The sequence below is a fragment of the Dromaius novaehollandiae genome, unplaced genomic scaffold (genome assembly GCF_036370855.1).
Source record: "Dromaius novaehollandiae isolate bDroNov1 unplaced genomic scaffold, bDroNov1.hap1 HAP1_SCAFFOLD_33, whole genome shotgun sequence".
Lineage (NCBI taxonomy): Eukaryota > Metazoa > Chordata > Aves > Casuariiformes > Dromaiidae > Dromaius > Dromaius novaehollandiae.
In genome coordinates, this window is record NW_026991456.1 from 1,372,000 (window position 1) to 1,377,999 (window position 6,000).

Consider the following 6,000-nt stretch of genomic DNA (forward strand, 5'->3'; position numbering starts at 1 on the left):
AAGAGCATATGGCAGGCTGGCAAGGGGAGGGGCGCGGAAGAACCAGGGGAGATAGATGGAATCAAAGTGAAGGGGGTGTACAATTAAGAGTTAATGATGTTTGTCATTCTTGGGGGGAACAAGGACACTGGAAGCAGGAATGCCCAGTGAGGCCCTGTGCACTTGGGAATAGAGGGGCCAGCATGAGGCAATCAAATATTGAGAAGGAGACCAGGCAATTCCCAGGCAGTCCACAATGACAGGAGATAGGAGACTCAGAAAATACTGTGGAAATGGGGGTAAATTTATGGGATGTAGATTTGGATTTGAAGGGCAGGTAATGGCAAATATAGAAGGCTTAGAAGTTCCCTTTCTAGTGGATACTGGAGCCACCCTTTCCCTTTTAAAGTTTGAGCCTAAAGGATGCAAGTCACCAGATAAAATAATGATGCAAGGAATAGCGGGAAAAGGCGAACGAATGTTATCTAAGCCCTTATTGCTTACTATTGGAGGTAAAAGAGCGTGGGGATGTATTATAATTTCCACAGACGCGCCCATGTGCCTTTTAGGGAGAGATCTCCTGCAAGCCTTGGATACTCAGATCTGCTTACAGCCAGAAGAGGTGGAATTAATAATTATGGGCTCATGTGTTCTGGCTAAGACACCAGAACCAGAGTCGACTAATCTGCAAATTCCAACAAGGTTAGAATCAGTTCCTAAACGGTTATGGAGCTCTTCAGGAATGGATGTGGGACTACTGAAATCAGCTAGTCCAGTCTCGATAAAAACAAAGGGGGGATTGCCTCCTGCAGTTAAGCAATACCCTATCCCAAAGGAAGCAGAGAAGAGCATCCAAAAACAAATCAATCATTATTTGAAACTGGGTATCCTTACAGTCTGTGAATCCCCGTACAACACCCCAATTCTGCCAGTTAAAAAGAACAGGCAAGATTCTGATGGTGATCCAGAGTATCAGTTTATACAAGACTTAGGGGCTATAAACCAACATGTAGTTGCTCCACATCCAGTAGTCCCTAACCCATCAACCATTTTACTACAGATACCCCTTTGGGCAACTTATTTTACTGTGATTGACCTAACGGCAGCTTTTTTTAGTATACCGATAGCTGAAGATAGCCAAGATCTCTTGGCTTTCACTTGGAAGGGACAACAATTAACTTGGACGAGGCTGCCACAGGGATTTACTGGGTCTCCGACTATTTTTTCGCGTATACTCAAGAATGACCTCTCAGATATCGAACTTCCAGGACATTCTGTATTAATACAATATGTAGATGATTTGTTATTAGCAAGTAAAGATTAACACTCTTGCAGAAAAAGGGCATCGAGCATCTCTGTCTAAACTCCAGCTGTGTCAAAGAGAGGTAAAATATTTGGGTTTTATCTTAAAAGAAGGACACAGGTTAGTTGATCCAGAACGAGTAAAGACAACTCTTGATATGCCTCGTCCTGTAACAAAAAAAACAACACGGGATTTTTAGGAGCTGTAGGATTTTGCCAACCGTGGATTCCTGGGTTAGCAGAACTTACTAAGCCTTTAGTGCAGGCAACAAAAAAGGAGGAGATGGAGCCTGTGGCCTGGGGCCCAGAAAGGGAGAAAGCTTTTACATCTGTGAAAAAAGCGTTGGTTTCAGCCCCTGCTCTAGGGTGACCAGATTATAGCAAACCATTCGAATTGTTTGTCCATGAGTGACAGGGAGTAGCAAGTGGGGTACTCACCCAAAAACTAGGCCCTCACCACAGACCAGTGGCCTATTACTCCACGCAGCTAGATGAGGTAGCTAAAGGCACTCCAGGATGCATCAGAGCAATAGCAGCTACGGCAGCTCTTACTGAAAAAAACATGACCTGTAGTTTTGGGTCACTCATTGACTGTGTATGTGCCACATGAAGTAGAACTGTTAATGAAACAATACGCGACTCAAGCACTATCCCCACAGAGAGCTCACCGCTATGAACTGATAATATTAAGGTCACATTATCTGCATGTAAAGAGATGCAACATCTTAAATCCAGCAACACTATTGCCTCTACCTGAGGATGGAGAACCACATCATTCCTGTGAGCAGGTGATCGTCAGCTCGAGCAAGCCCCGGGAGGACCTTAAAGACAAACCTTTGGAAAACCCAGACTTAGTTCCGTTTACAGATGGATCATCCTATTATTTGGACGGAAGGCACCACTCCGGCTATGCTGTCACTAACCTCTTTGAGGTACTTGAGGCCAATCCTTTGTCTCTGTCTGTAAGTGCTCAAGGAGCAGAATTAATAGCATTGACCCAAGCAGCAAAAATCGGTAAGAACCTGCAGGTAAATATCTATACCGAGTCTAAATATGCATTTGGAGTATGTCATGTAACAGGGATGTTATGGAAAGAGCGAGGATTCTTTTCGTCATCAGGAAAGAAATTAGCTAATGGAGAAGAAATACGTAATTTGCTGGAAGCAGTCCAACTGCCCAAAGAAATTGCTGTAATACACTGCCCAGCCCATACTAAAGACACTACAGAAATTAGCAGAGGAAATGCTTTAGCCGACGCTGCTGCGAAGGCTGCAGCTCGACAACCTCTGAGAGAATGTATGGGGGCGGTTCCAAGGATGGACCAGAGTGAACGGCCAATTTTAATAGACCCCAAAACCATGTATGAAAAAGACTGCTCAGTGGAAGAGAAAAAACAATGGGAGCAGTGGGAAGCAAAACAAAGTGATGATGGAATATGGACAATTGGAGGAAAACCAATTCTACCAAAAAAAATAGTTAATTACTATAGCTAGGTGGTTTCATGATAAAGCTCATGGGGGAGCGGAGGCAATAGCTAAGCAGGTACAGAAAGTATGGGCTGCTCCAGGAATTTATGCAGCTGCTAAAAGAATAACAAACAGCTGCCTGACCTGCCAGAAGTTTTCAAATAACAAGCCAAGCTCAGAGTTAGGGGGACGGTCATGGGCCTACTTCCCTTTCCAAAAGCTACAAATAGATTATGCGGATATGCCATCTGCCAATGGCTACAAACACTTGTTAGTGATAGTAGATCAGTTATCAGGCTGGGTAGAAGCTTTCCCAACAAGAAAGGCCGACACACGGGGAGTGGTAAAAGCCTTACTGAAGGAAATCATACCCAGGTATGGGGTCCCAGAAGCCACTGATTCAGATAGGGGTGCCCATTTTACGGCAAGCATAATCACTCAGTTATATAAATCATGAGGAATAAAAAGAAACCTATTACCCCTTATCACCCACAATCTTCAGGACAAGTAGAAAGAATGAATAGAACACTAAAAGAAAAAACAGCAAGAATATGCACATGTCCTGGCCTAAAACGGCCAGAAACATTTAACTTAGCTCTATGGGATGTTTGAAATGTCCCATGGCAACCCATAGGACTAACACCAGCAGAAATTCTCTTTGGGAAACATTTAGCTGTACTAGGGACTTATTATTCCAGCTAAGACCAGCCTGTTAGACAGAGATGGACGACTAACCCAGTATGTTCTAAGTATGCAAAAAAGGTTTGAAAATCTTAAAAAATATATATATGCGCTCAGTGATATCAATCCACACCACCTGAAATACAAGTGCTTGGTATACAGCCTGGGGATGAAGTTTTAGTTAAAGTATTTTCACAAAAATCCAAGTTAAAACCTAACTGCAAGAGGCCATATACTGTCATACTATGTTCTTATTTTGCTGTTCAAGTTGAACTGTACTTGTATATGTTGCAAAAGAATGTGTATGTGTAAGAACACTTTGTAATCTTATATTCATAGATAACATTGGTGTAGATACAAGTAATCACTCAAATATTTGTATTTGTAACTTTACCAAAGATTATGGGATGCGACTTTAATTATTCAGCTCCTATTAGATCTTATCAATTGTTACAATCTAATTATACACTAATTCAAAATTTACTACCTAACCCCATTGGAAAGAATCTCACCCTGGTATGGAAACTACTACAACATGATGATTTGAGTCGACTGCTAGAACGCATCCGAAACAATGGACAGAAAACTCTTAATCACCATTCATCATGAAGCGGGAGAGATGCACCACGTCTCAGAAAGGATAAAAAGGGATGGAGAACATCATGGCTGGGAAACTCTTCTAGGGTGGTCACCAACTACAACAGCGATTTATAATCACGTGTTGCACCCACTAGTAGTTGTGTTAACTTTAACTGTGTTATGCCTATTGCTTACGATCATATTATGCATAAGATTATGGAACGTGATAGCACGCCTTGAAAGGCTTCGAGAACTCTGTTTCAAGTATTAGCAGGGATGCTTCATAAAAACAAAGCGGGGAACTGTTAAAGAATAGCGAACTGAAACTGTCTAGAGGTAGCCGCTTAGCACAACTTCTCTAAAACTTACTTAGCATGAGGAGCTAAATTTGCTGAAGCCTTAGGCCGCACTTAGCGAAAACAATGAACTTTTACTTAGTCCAGTAAGAAAAGGGCCTCAGAGCTGGTTCCAGCTGGGAAGATAAGGAAGTTACAAGCAGTCTGCATTCCTGCGTCTCACACTCCCAAAGGGAGGGTGTCAAGGCTTTGAAGTAAGACCAGTGCAGGGCATTAGGACCTTGAGGGGCAAAGCCTTAGCTCACTGCTGGGGCAGTGTTCATTGTTATGATTTAGAATCACCTCCTCCTCAGGACCTTGAGACACAACAGTAAGACCCCACAAAAACAGAGGTACAACCGTCAGCAGAGACTGCAAAAAACAAAAATAAGGAGAAAAACAGCTTACCTCAGAATGACAATGAGACACAATGAGGACCAAAAAATTACTATTGGTCTAACTACCACGTGAAGGGTGGGAAATGTACGTTGAAAAAACTATAATTGCCCAGGATTTGTTTATGTTAGGGTCCCTCTTCGGAGGCACCCAGCTCGAGCTGTAATTACTGCACGCGCGTCATTAATATTTAATTCTTTAATTTGTTTTGATTTGGCTCTGAATTTTTCTGCGGAAACCTAGCGTCGAGCCCTCTTATGGTGGCCAACAAGCCTAATTTCCATATAATTTCCATAACAATAACTGGGCATGGGCGCGGGAGCATTTGAGCCAGGAGGGAGGGAGGAAAGAAACCTGCCGAACGTAACACTTGTGCTAGCAGATACTAGTACCCCGGACTGTGCTCCAAAAGTTTCTGCTCCACCTGATATACCTGATGATCTCTCTGTCATTGCTTCTCCTTCTCCTCCTCCTTCTCCCTCTACTCCATTGGCTGCCGGACTCTATCCTAGGATCCCCAACGTGCTGACTAACCCTGCCGCTTTACAGCCAGGGGGAAAGGGAGGGGCCAGTCCTCCACCTCCTGTGCTGCGGGTATTTACTAATCAGCCCTGGCACCCTGGCCATCTCGCCTTATGGGGGGGGAAAATGCAGAGATTAAGAAAAGATGCAGGGCGATGTGTCCAGTTATTTTCTAGTATCTGCACTGGGCACAACCCAAACTGGAGTGATACCCAAATTCTTTTGAGGGAATTATTTCAACCAAATGAAGGGGATAAGATAATTAAAGATGCGGAAGAAGCGCAGCAAGCCGGGGGAAATAGAAACCTCTGGCTAGCAAATGGTCCAAATTGGGATTATAATAATGCAGGAGATAGAGCTGTGTGTCCAACAGGACTTTGAAATTTAGTAGAAGTAATTAGAGCATGCAGAGAGTTAGGAGTAAATTGGACTAGAGTGCAAGAATGCAGACAGTGATTAGATGAACACCCCCATGACTTCTGGGGACTTTTGCGGTAAGCCCCGCTAAAATAGGGAGGAATGACCCCACAAAACTTCAATGATGCTCTCGCAATTAGTGTTTTTATAGATCAAGCAGCCCCTGATACACAAAAGTATTTTAAAGAGCATATGGCAGGCTGGCAAGGGGAGGGGCGCGGAAGAACCAGGGGAGATAGATGGAATCAAAGTGAAGGGGGTGTACAATTAAGAGTTAATGATGTTTGTCATTCTTGGGGGGAACAAGGACACTGGAAGCAGGA